Source organism: Haemaphysalis longicornis, unplaced genomic scaffold, assembly GCF_048455015.1.
Source record: "Haemaphysalis longicornis isolate Haplotype H1 unplaced genomic scaffold, Haemaphysalis longicornis Haplotype H1 scaffold_10, whole genome shotgun sequence".
Lineage (NCBI taxonomy): Eukaryota > Metazoa > Arthropoda > Arachnida > Ixodida > Ixodidae > Haemaphysalis > Haemaphysalis longicornis.
Genome location: NW_027526204.1, coordinates 137,634,560 through 137,647,403, shown reverse-complemented (window position 1 = coordinate 137,647,403; position 12,844 = coordinate 137,634,560).

Genomic DNA, 12,844 nt, shown 5'->3' with positions numbered 1-12,844 from the left:
TGCAGAGATGGTATCTGAATGCGTGATAAAACCAGCATAACGGTACAGCTCTTCGACGAGAGTGTGACGGGGCAGGCCAGTAATAGCCCTCAGCGCCTCCCGATACAAGACCTCTAGCTGGTGAAGTTGGTGCTTCGTCAGATCGTAACACATGGCGCCGTAGACCGCTCTAGGTACCAGCACCGCTTGTACTAGGCGTCGAGCGATATCTTGCGAAGCACCGCCAGAGATGCGACGTATTATGTGTAGGAGACGTCGCCACAGTGGTTTGATCTGTCTCAGCCACTCTTGAGCTCCCCCGTTTTCATGAAACAGAACACCCAGTATGCGGATCCAACCATCTGGAGCTGGCTCGAGGGATTGCCCTGCAATAGTTAAATGAATTCGCTCACGATTAGCGGCTTCGCCGCGCACAGCGAAGTAATTTGTTTTTGTTGATGGCCCTGAACGTTCCCCACAACTTCCGAGCTCCGGTTCGGTGAGAAAACGAAGCGCAATGCTCCTCCCAGCGGTTCCTCGCAAGTTGTCTCGTGTGACGCCGAATGCGGGCATTGTGTTGGTGGATTCGCACGAGATCTGAATAAATGCGGCCTCCAGCACAGTAGCCATCTTGTAAAGTGTCTCGAATCAGCCACAAGTTGATGAGGTGGCGGTCTGGAGCTGGTGTGTCAGGCTGTGTCTGTAAAGTTTGAGTTGAATTGAAACACTCAAGTTGTTGCGGTATGCTTACGAAAACTTTATTTGAATTAACTTTCAAGAATGGTGCGATATAGTTTTGGCAGAAAAGGCATTAAACATATGCCACGGGGCTTCAAGAAAAGTAGAACGAAACATCAAGAGCAGGGAGTCCTATTGGCATTGTCAGCGACTATTTTCAAAATCTTCCGCAGGACAATTTTCTTGGGCACGCCCGAAGAAACTCACGAAGTAAGCAAACTTTTCATTGCCTTGCCATGAATCTCCAAAACACTTCCAAAAAGGCTTGTCGTATCTTCTTCACCTTAATGAAGTGGCTCGTACCCACAAAGAGGAGGGGGGGACTTGGCATTGATTGTAAGCGGCGGCTATTTAGTTAAGTATTAAAAAGGTAAATATGGGCGTAAAAAAAATAAATATAACCATGCATATTTACTCTGTAGGAACGGGGGAGATGAGATGAAATGATTGTTTCACATCTCTCAGTTTCATTTCGTTCACTTCTTTCGTTCACTTTGCTGTCGACGCCTGGGGACAGATCTTTCGCCGATCTTCTAATTTCTGTCTGCATTCACAATAAGCCAGGTCCGAAAAGACAAACGAGAACTTCTGAAAACCCCCCGAGAAACAGTACGAACAGTCAAACAAAAGCCCACTCCCATTGGGAAACTGGATTAGGCTCAATTTGATCCGTGCCGCAGCAGGACCTAGCTCATTTTCTGCGTACACGTTTTCAAAGCGTTATCTCACCTAGTTTTTTGCCATCCCTTTTTAGGGGAAAGTTACCGAGTTTTTCTTGTCGCTGCCATTTTTTCTGACCTGGTTTCGGTTGTGGATTTCGCTCATTTCGAAAAGAATCGCCTTATTTATTATTGAGGAGGCTTCCTTCCTGAAAGAACATAAATACATGCACGCATATATGCACATAATTTACACGTACACAAGCGTGTACTACAAAGCTACAGTAACTAAAAAAAGAGAAAGAAACGAGCAGTTCAGTAGATTAAAAATGGTGCCACTACGAAGCTACGGCACTGAAAAATGCACAGAAAAACAAGCAGGTCAAGCAGCTAAAAATTGTGCTCATGCGCCAAGTTAGTCCAATGAGTGTTCGTCTTGTATTGACAAACCTAGCATTTGGCTGGACTTAGAAAACGAGTCCATGCTTGTTCTCGCAGAGTCTAGTAACGTACTCAACGTACTCACGTACTTCAATGGGGAAAAAACGAGTACATTAAGGTGTCGTTACTACAGGCATATTCGGATAACATGAGGTCATGTTTGTGGCGTGTAAGGGGAGTCTGAGAAAAAGATATGCACATATGCGTATCGATCTAAAAATTGTTATATAGACCCTGGTCTAAAGCAGCATGTATGCAGTCTATTCTAAAAGCAATTGTAATTTTACAAAACAAACGCACTCTAAACATTTTTTTAAGCACGAGTGTAATATTTTTCTATTCTTAGTGAATGTTTGTTTTTATAAATTTTGTCGAATATGCAGCTGAACTGCGAACACCTCTGTTTCCTAGACTTATCTATACTCATCGTTGTACTGGTGCTTGAGGGCAGTTATATTTTCGTTGAAAAGGCGTCCTTTTCCCTTTAAATGAAACGCCTTTCGCTCCTCCAAATTTTCACGTTGGGTTTGCATTTTATTTAACATTAGGTGTGTTCTCGATCAGGCGGGCTTCCATCCGACTCTCGAAGTCACATAAATGCTCCGTACTTTTCACTAGCAGCGGTGACCGTACACGAACTATTTCAGAGAATACGAAATGCCCCTTTATAGCCGCTTGCTACGTGGTAAACCGGCACGGTAAAGATAAAAAAATTATGGTACTGACTAACTGATGCATTAATTAGGGCTAGTTTGTTTGTCCTGAATTATACGGAGAACAAACAGCGCTAAACAAGGACAAGCGAAAGAATATACTGACACGAGCGCTGCCGCAGATTGACTCCATGGGTGCGCAAGCACGAGCTATGTGGATAACTCCCGGCGAATGGTAAATTATCTGACTCCCATCCCCTGAGCAACTCTCGTAGAGAATCCTTCTAGTTTGTTTTTACTAAGTACGCAGACGAAACTATTAAAATTGTTCACAAGTCGTCCGCCGAACAGTGTGGGCGCCAAATTAAAAAAAGAAATAGTATCACACGAGACAACGGCTACGGAGATTATGAGCCAGCGAATTTCGGGCACGTGGGCGCCGGAAAAGAAGTGTGACCAAAAAAATACGAAAGGATAGCGCGGAAACCTGTTTTTCTTTACGTCGCCTCCTGATGGCAGTTTCCGCGAAGAACGGCTCGCTAAATATTCATGAGACGCTGGGAAGTCCCAGAAAGTTTGGCAGTCACGCACCGCATATGGAGTTGGGTCGATTATGCGCCATACGAAGCACCCTGGCAGCCACTTTAGTCATTTCTTGTTGTTGTTTCCCGCTTCATAGTTAAGAAGTTTAAGCTATCCTTGCTGTATACAGGGGCAAAAAGCTCGGGAACACAAAGGGTTGCTCGAAAACGCGCTAATTGCCTCGGACAGCGCCTTCGCATAAAACCGTGAGCCATTCCACGCTGTAAAAGTGGCTGACCAGCGAAGCTTGTTGCGCGCGACATCGAAGTGACGCAGAATTTAGGAGAAAAACATGAGGTAATTTATTTCCCCTGAGCGTTGACGATGATCATTCCGAGGAAGAGACGCACAGTTGGAGGCATTTTCTGTTGAGCCTCCACGATAAGGTTGGCTTTGTCGCAAGGCGTTTTTGCACACGCAGAACAAAAAATCAGGCACCTTCCAAGATTGTTTTACCAGCCCCGGTTGCCGAGTTTGCCACCGCAGCGATGCAATAGCCGACATACAGCACTTGATGTGGTCTTGCCTCGCTTTGCGACCTACGAGATGGCGACATCTTGCGGTGACGGGCCTCCGCGTAGACGACGCATACGCATACTACGCATAGATATATGGGCCCCATCATCGTTCCCTCCTAACCTTATTACGCGAAGCGAGCACTTTCATGTTAATCTAATCAACTTTCCTCATCATCAACTCATACCCCTTGTCCATGCCCTGTGGCAAAATAAACGCTCTAAAAAAATCAGGCACCTCTCCGTCTAACGACGACCATGGTTGAATGCGAATATTTTTCGTGACGGATGATCGTCGTACTTACGTGGTGGGGTGCAGGCATTTTCTGTCAATTTTGAAAGTGCACGAACTTCTCTCCAAATCCAAACCGCTTCGACCCTGCCCCTTTGTCTCAGCACTCAGCAGAGTCAAGGAGTGAAAGGGTTTTGCGTACTGTCGTGCAAGGTTAAGGTGCTCACAGCTTGTGCCGATAATATAGCGTATTTTTGCACTGACAAAAGGAGTGTCCAGGAAGCCTTTACAGTGACTAAGCAGTTCTGTGATGTGTCTGGAGCGGATGTTAACAAGGAAAAAACTAAGGGATTTTGGATGGGACAATAGGGAACGAAACAATCCTGCTTCGCTGGTATTACTTGGGATAGCGCCCCACTTCAGTACCTAGGTGTGCCTTTGCATCAAATACGGAACACAGGGCCTCATTGGTTGTCAGCACCCACGTAAGTTAAGCGCGCATCGCAGGCATGAAATGGGCGAGACCTCTCCGTGTTTGAACGTGAAAGAAGTGTGCAATGTCTTCCTTGCTCTAAAGCTTCTTTGTTTGTTTCAAGTGCTTCACTGTGCGCGACCAAAATTTCCGGCTCTACATAGAGTGTTTGCAACATTTATGTGGGGTTCCCAATGGGAACCGATACGCAGGGACAAAAGCGCTGGAGGTCTTGAACTCATGCATTTGTTTGTGCATCAACTTGCGTCTGGTTTTTAAAGACGATAGTCTTTCTTGGGCTACTTAAACCCAGAAATTTTGGTCTGTCTGTATGTCTGTTTGTATGACTGTCTGTCTGTCTGTCTATCTGTGACTCGATTCAGCCATCCGGCCAAAGTAAAATGGATACTGCGCAATAGTCTTATATACTCACAGCCAAATGTAAATGTCTAAGCCCGGTTTATACGTTCCTACCTGTCAAATTTGTTGAACAAGAACATGACATTACGCAAATATAAGACAGAAAATTAGTACACAAGGGATATTTGCAGTGTTCCTTTAATGAAAAAATTATGGATGCTTGGTTTTTCGATAGCAAATGATATTCTACATCTACTGCAGAAAACCGCCGCCTGCTGTTACCCGCGCCATTTTCTGGCGGCATATGAGAAATCACGAGGCAACAGCAACGAAAGGTTCCACTAGCTAGGTTCCACGTTCTGCTTTGGAACGCACGTGGAGCACGGCAACGCGGTTTTATAATCCTTGAAGTCGGCCGCCTCGATTCACGCGCGTCTCCGCCGTACCGCAGCGCCGGCATCGAGGAACCCGGCCTCTAGCAGTGGAACGCGGTAAATTCAAATCGCCTTGAGCACACTTTTAGTGTGTTTACCTTGGGATGGGCGCGACGGAACAGGAACAGCTTGAGAGGGAAGCGGGAAAGCAAAGGGGGGGAAGGGGGGGGGGGCATTCCCTTGGCAAATGTCTAGAAATACTATCAACTTTTGGCGACATTTGCAACGAAAGGAGTAGATACGCGGACAGTTCCTTCTTCTACAAATTGGTTTATCACCCACTTTTACTAACTGTACTTCAACAGCTATAAATTTTCATTTGCCTCTTTTGCTTATGACATAAAAGCTGTCCCAGTTATAGCTGTTGCTGATCTCTTATGTGCTCCCTTACAGCATATCTGTAATAATGCATTAACTACAGGCATTTTTTCAGACAAAATGAAAATTGCGAGAGTTATCTTTTTACATAAGGGTGGTTCTTTTGCCAACATAAATAATTTTAGACCAATATCTGTACTTCCACTATTTTCTAAAGTTCTGGAATATGCCCTGAAAACACGACTTACAAAGTTTCTGGACGGCCAACAATTACTTGTGAAAGAACAATTCGGATGCAGGGAAATAAGGTCGACGGAAACGGCACTATTGCGAATAAAAGATAAGATATGCTCAAATATTGACTCAAAGGAGTGCACTATAGGGCTTTTCCTCGATTTTAGGAAAGCATTCGATTCCATCAAACATGATGTATTGTTTCGCAAGCTTCCCTACTACGGAATCTGAGGTTTGACCCTAGACTTGATACGTAGCTACCTAACTGACAGATTATAATATTGTTGTCTAGACGGGCACAAGTCTCAGCTACAACAGATAACATATCGGGTACCACAGGGTTCAATCTTGGGACCGTTATTTTTTATCGTTTATATAAATGACCTTGTTTTCATACCGGAAACTTCTGAGGCAATACAATATGCTGATGATACCAGCTTATTTTTTTTTCAGGTGATAATCTCGGTACTCTTGAACCGGCCGCTAATAAATGCTTGGTACAGTTACCGAGGTGGTTGGATTTCAATGAGCTCCAGTTAAATGTAGGTAAAACTAAATATGTTGTTTTCAAGAGCAGAAGCAAACCAGACAATTATTATGTCAACCATTAAATTTCAAAATAATGCGATTGAGTAAGTATGTACATATAAGTTCCGTGGCGTTCTCTTTATTGAAAACTTAAGCTGGGCTCGTCATGTGAACAAGATCCACGCAAGCATATCGAGATCAATTGCAGTTCTGTACAGAATAAGAAATTTAGTACCAAACTGGCTGAAAGTACAACTGTACTACTCTTTAGTTCAGTCCCATCTCCATTACTGTTTATTAATATGGGGTACTACAACTAAGTACAATTTAGAAAGACTAGTGGTTTTGTAAAAGCGAGCTGTACGCTGCATAGAAAACCTCCGACGAATGGATCACGCAGCGCCATTTTTCTACATACATAACCTGCTTACAGTTAATCAACTTTTTTACCTTAAACTTGCCATGCATATACGAAAGAAAGCTATAGTGAGTCAAGCTACCTGTTTTGAATCATTAATTGTAGTAAACACCCAGTATGATTTAAGACACAGCCGTTTTAGGACACCAGCCATTCGAACAAACTATGGAACACAAACACTAGCCTACTTGTTACCTTATTTTCTAAGTACACATCCTGGTATAATCGATTGGATTAAAAATTGTCGTTCTGATTACAAATGTAAAAATAACGTTAAAATGTACTTGTTATCAATCGCTAACAATTAATTTAAAAAGCGGACCGTGCAGCGTCTCCGGTAACAAATATATGGTGAACTTATGTGCTCTTGTAACTTTTCTTTTTGTTCTAATAAATGCGTGTGTGTTGTTAAACTTGTATGCCTCATGTATAAAACATTAGTAGAAATGTTATAATTATCTGATAAACATTATGTAAAACACATCTGCATGAGTCATTGTTTTACTTCCTGGTTATTGGTCGCTATTTGTTGTATAATTAATTGCTAGCTTGCTTGGTAACGCTTGAATTATCGTGCTTATGTTACTTTCCTTGCCAGTGAACTGGCCATTTCGTTGCTCATCGCTACTGTGCAATGTACTTTGGCTGTCAGGGCCCTAGTCAGGCAGCTTGTTGCCTTTAGCCCTCTCATCCTTGACAACGTATGTCTGAACGAAATTTTAAAATAAAAATAAAAAATACAAATAAGTGAAGTTAACACGAAGCCTCCATAGAGATTTCTCAAGGAGGTTGTGGAATCTTTTAACTTTCTTACCGGGCGGTTTCTTTTGGAAAGTCTGCTCAGTATGTGAAGGAAAACTATGACAAGCCCTCTAAGTGAAAGTCTATTAGCGGTTCCTATTCATCGCCAGCCTTACTTAGGCTACCAGAAAAGCAATGTGTGTAATGTGTATGTGTGTTCCCCCAAGTGCAAGAACAGTTTTTTTTTTATTCTTCATTCTTCCACACTCCCAGTTAAGACATGGCTGCGCGAAAAGGGGATCTCTATTCCTTTGTAGGAACAATTGCCGCCTATGCTATCAACCGGGGACCATTGATCATTGTTTTGTGTTGTGCCGTGGCGCTGTGTTCTTCTGGGACGTTACTGGGAGCTGGGACTACTTTGGGAGCTTCTTCTGGGAGCTACTCTGATTAACCCGCCACATAGAAAGCCGATTAATTGTGGAAACGCTGGAATCGTACGGCACTGTTCAGTCTGTAACCCGGGAGATTTGACGTCGCCCTGGAATGGACAACATGGAAACTTCGAACTGGGATGTCTGCCTAGCGTTGAAAGAAGGTATCTCTGTGACCAGTATCCCACACATTCTAGGTGTCTATGGGATCTAGAGCTCGGTACTCATTCCGGGAAGGCCACCGCTATCCCTTCGTTGTAGCAGAATTGGGCACGTGCGTCGGCAGTGCCGTACACCCCGGTGCTACCAATGCCGGCGCTATGCACATACGGTGGAAAACTGTGTAATGTCGTAATCTGATAAACTGAGTTAGGGCCAGGCGAAGACTACAGACGATGAAACTTCCCAACACCTTATGGATGCATCTGAAGTGGTGGATGCTTCAGGAGAAGTCAGCGTTGCTACCGACCTGGCCACCGTTTCCCAGCAGTCTCCATCTGCCAACTTGGAGACCTCAGAGCATGACCCTGTTCTCCGGGAATCAGAACCACCCGATGGTGTGTTTCCAGATTCCAGGAAGTGCGGGCCAGCGTGGCCTGTCTTGCCTTCAGCTGAAGATTTCAGGGACTTTGATGATGTTGACCAGTCAAAGGAGGCCGAACTTCTTGAGAACCCCTGCAACAGCGCATCTCTTCCCTGCAGCGGAGTTGCTAGGCAAGACCGCACTACTTCTACCAGCTTCATCAAGGCTGAGGATGGTTCTTGGGACCCTAATGGTTCGCCGTCGGCATCGTGGGCTGATGCTTCCCCTTTTTGTGAAGAGATGATGGACGCTGCGTCAGGGCCCCTAAAGCGGCCGGCCTCTCTTTATTCAGAGGAAAACTGTTTTAGGGCAGAGAATAGGCAGGCGCCTGACTTTGCAGCAGTTGCAGAGGTAGATCCGGAAGCTAGCAGCTTAAATGTGCGGCCCACCCTATGGAGGCATTCTAAGCGGTCGTCAAAAACTAGGGTGACTCCTTCTTTCTGTGAGGGGAGTGATTAGATGATTCCAATGGCCAACTTCGCAGCAGTACACGTCTCCTCACTTAATGTAAGCGGTTTAAGCTAAAAACGCAAGCAGTTTCAGCTGCTGCAGCTTATTCAGGGTAATTCTAGAACTATTGCGGGCATTCAGGCGACCAAGCTAAGTACAGATGAAGACACGCAGGCAGCTCTCCAGCCTTTTTTATCTGAATACAGTGTTTGCGTTAGCCACTCACTTGGCCTATCAGGTGGGCGTATGCTATTGTTTAGTAAAATCCTTCATGAGACTGTCCTCGCTTGCAAAGTGGATGATATGGGGCGGTTTTTCTGCTGCGACGTTGACATATCGGAAACTGAATGGCGCATTATTTGTTTGTATGCCCCCAACAAATTGACTGAGAGGAGGAGTTTCTTCCTCTCCTTGGCTGCACTATACACTTTACGCATTTTCATCGTTTTTCTAGTGCCCGTCAGGACCAAATTTCTGTGTCCGCGGAAAAGTGCTCGATTGTGCATGATTATGTTGTTAGGCCAATATTTTTTACTGGTCACTGCATGGTCTCTGCACGGATCGGTCCCAAGGGGCTGGTGCGCTCCTCCCATCCCTTGGGAACTGTGGCAGCTGAACAATAGTATACTCTTGGACGGTCCTTTTACACGCACAGTAGCAGCTTGCTTGAAAGATACATTCGAACTTTCAAGCCTCAGCATTTTCCAAAAACGGCACCTTTTTAAACAAGAGATTAAAAACTTAGCTATAGAGGCATCAGCTCGGTCATCCTTTTTGAAGCTTCACATGTGTGAACTCCGCCGTTCCTTGATGCAACTGCACAAGGCTGAAAGAGCTGAGGCCGGGCCATTTTTTGATGAAATATGTAATGTTAAAACTCAGATTTAGCAGCACACGACTGAAAAATATCGGGGAGCCCTTGTTCGATCAAGAACGCGCAGGTTTTTGCGGAATCCGCCAACACGGCGCGTATTTCGGGATGGCAGGCAGTCAGCACTAGGAAAAGACTCGAAAGCGAGTGTTGCCAAAGCTCTTCTGATACGCGCAGTGTACTTCGGGCATTCTGTCCCAATTATGACAAACTCATAGCAACTCATGGCAAGAGCCCGCTCATTGACGGTGAGCGGGCTCTTGTAGAAGGAAGTTGCCATTTCAAACCTGCAAACCCATAAATTACATGGACCTGATGGCCGCACTTCGGAGTTCTGCCAAAAATTCTCGAGTGTTGTGGCACCTTCCTTACATAAAGTATTCACAAAGGCCCATTAACTTGACGTTCTGCCTCCTGCATTTTGCCAAGGTTATACTGCACAAATCTCCAAAAGTGGCAATGCAGAAAAGTTGAAACGCGTGGATGGCCACAGGCCGATATCTCTGTGCAACGTGGATTACAAGATATTCGCGAAGGTGCTGGCACGCAGGCTACAGACTGTAATCCCAAGTCTAATAGGTTCACACAATACTTGCGGGATTCAGGGGTGGAGCATTCAGACGAGCATCCATAGTGCTCGTGCAGTACTGGAGTGCGTATCCGATGGTGCTGGGCAGGTTGCGCTCCTTCAAGTTGATCTTGCTAAAGCATTTGACAGGGTTAGCCATCCTTTCTTTTTTGCTGTTCTGGAGTCAGCTCGGCTTGAGGAAGCCTTGTATAAAGGCATATCCCTCTGTTACAAAAGCTGTACGACCTGGTTGATCATAAAACGCGAACTCTCTAAACCTATTCCCATTAGATCCTCCGTACGGCAAGGTTGCCCGATATCACCCCTTTCATTCGCTTTGTACCTTGAGCCCCTGTGAATCAGTATTCTCCAAAGCAGTGTCAGTCATGCTTTCTCACTGGCAAACTAAGAAGTCAAAGTTTTAGCCTATGCAGATGACCTTTCCTTTTTTGTACGGACAAGGAAAGTGTTTTGGAGGCAATGACGCTGACACAGCGGCTTTGCGATGTACAGAAGGGATTAAAAGAAATACGAACGACGGAGCACACAGCCTACGATGCAAGCCGCACCGTCTGGCTGCACTGTCGGTAAACTGCGCGCATGCGTTGTTCCTTCAGAGGATTAAAGAGTGGGGCCTACTGTTTGAGGAAATGCTTGATAAAGAAGCGATTCCGGTCATTTATGCTCTTTTTTTGGCGTCTTAGGCGTCTTTTTATACTCTGTCGCTACTGACCATCCATCCTGTTATCTATACATTAGGGAGCCAAGCGCGCAGCAGGCTGACTGCAGCGAGCATCATGCCCTTCAACGATCATCCTGCTCAGTGGCGACGCAGCGTGAAAAGGCGCCTGAAAATAAACGACTAGCGTCGCTTCTCGATCAAGCATTTTCCATAAATGTAGGTCACACCACGTTTATCTTACTCCGTGGGTCATACTCTCAAACGCTCTCGAAGAAGGGCGCATGAGCACAGTTTACTGTCTTTGCAGCCAGATGGTGCAGCATGCGTCGGAGGCTGTGCGTTCCGTTGTTCGCATTTCTTTTAATCCCCCCTGTAAGTGGATCTGAGGTGAACCTTGAAAAATCAAGGTTTTTGGAAGGGCTGGTGGGGTACGCAGCCGCGTCAATATGGAGGCACAACATGGGACTCTGAAACAATACAGTACCTTGAGATTCCTCTACATCAGATTCGAAACAGTGGACCTCATTGGTCTTCTGCGCTTAGTGTAATGAAGCGTAAAACGCAGACATGGATGGGGCGAGAGTTGTTTATATTTGCGCGTGCAAAACTATGAAATGTATTTCTCGTTTCCAAACTTATTTATGTTCTGCCGGTCCTTATTTGTGCCCTAAATAAGGTTCAAGCATTTCATAGAGTGTTGGCTACCTTCGTATGGCGGTCTAAGTGGGAGCCCACGCGCCGCGATAACCTCTTCCTCCCGTTAAGATCGGGTGGTGTTGGATTGGTGCACTTGTTTGTACATCAGCTCGTCTCGCGGTTCTCCTTTTTCGTAAAAGCTGATCATCCGTTTTTAAAGTTTTTATTAAGCCTAAATTGAGTGCTCATTTGCCTTTTTTATTCGCTCCAACTCACCCCGCAAATCCTAGGTCACTTGGGTCTTTATTAAAGAGGTTGCTGACATTTCTAAGTTTCTTATTGTGCGTTTTTCTCTGGAGTATTTGTTCGGTCTCTCCAAGAAGAAATTGACGGGCGTTTTAATTGAAAGTTTATTTCCGGTGCCCGTTTACCGCAAAACCACATCTGATGATTTTTGATAATAGTTTGCTGAAGCGAGTCAAGAAAATGTGCGTCCAGGCGGCTGCAAAAACTTTCTTTTTTAAGTTGCACACATCCACGTTGCCTGTTAAAACATAGCTCAATAGTAAAGGTGTATATGTGGTTTGATCTGTTAGCTGTCGCTTGTGTAACCAGCCTGAGACAATTGATCACTGCTTTGTTTTGTGTCGGGATGCTGTGTTTTTTTTTTGTATGTTTTTTTGGGGGGGAGGGTGTTCTGCAGTGGACTCTTAAAAGGACATAAACATCACCCCCTCCAGTATGCGATTCCTGCCAGTGATGAAGAACTGTTCACTGTTCCGTTCCCTGCGACCTTTTGTGCTGATTGGATTGTTTAGCCTATGGAAGTGTCGCATGATATAAGCGCAATGAGGAGGAACCTCGGGGAATTAAGTCCATTTTACGCGAACAATGTGCGCTTGTGCATAGTGTCTATGCGGCACAATCGCAGCCGCCGGACTGGTTGCACCTTCTTGAGGTGTGTGTGAGCCTGCCTGACTTTTAAAATATGTGTCAGTGAACGTACTCTTATTGTAGTTAGAGTGTGACTTTATAAAGCTTTTCGACCTAGTCTGCCTTATACCTCGAAGCTCTGTGCCTTAGTATTCAGCAGAGTCAAAGAGTAGGGGGTTTTTCCTCACTATCCTACGAGGTTAAGGTCCTTGCTTACGCGGATGACATTGCCTATTTTTGCGTTGATAAAAAAAACGTTCAAGAAGCCCTTAATCTGACCAGGCAGTTTTGTGACGCGTCTGGAGCGGCTGTGAATATGAAAAAAAAAGGATTTTAGTTTAGTGAATGGGGTGCAAAACCCTCCTTATCTGCTAGCATTACTT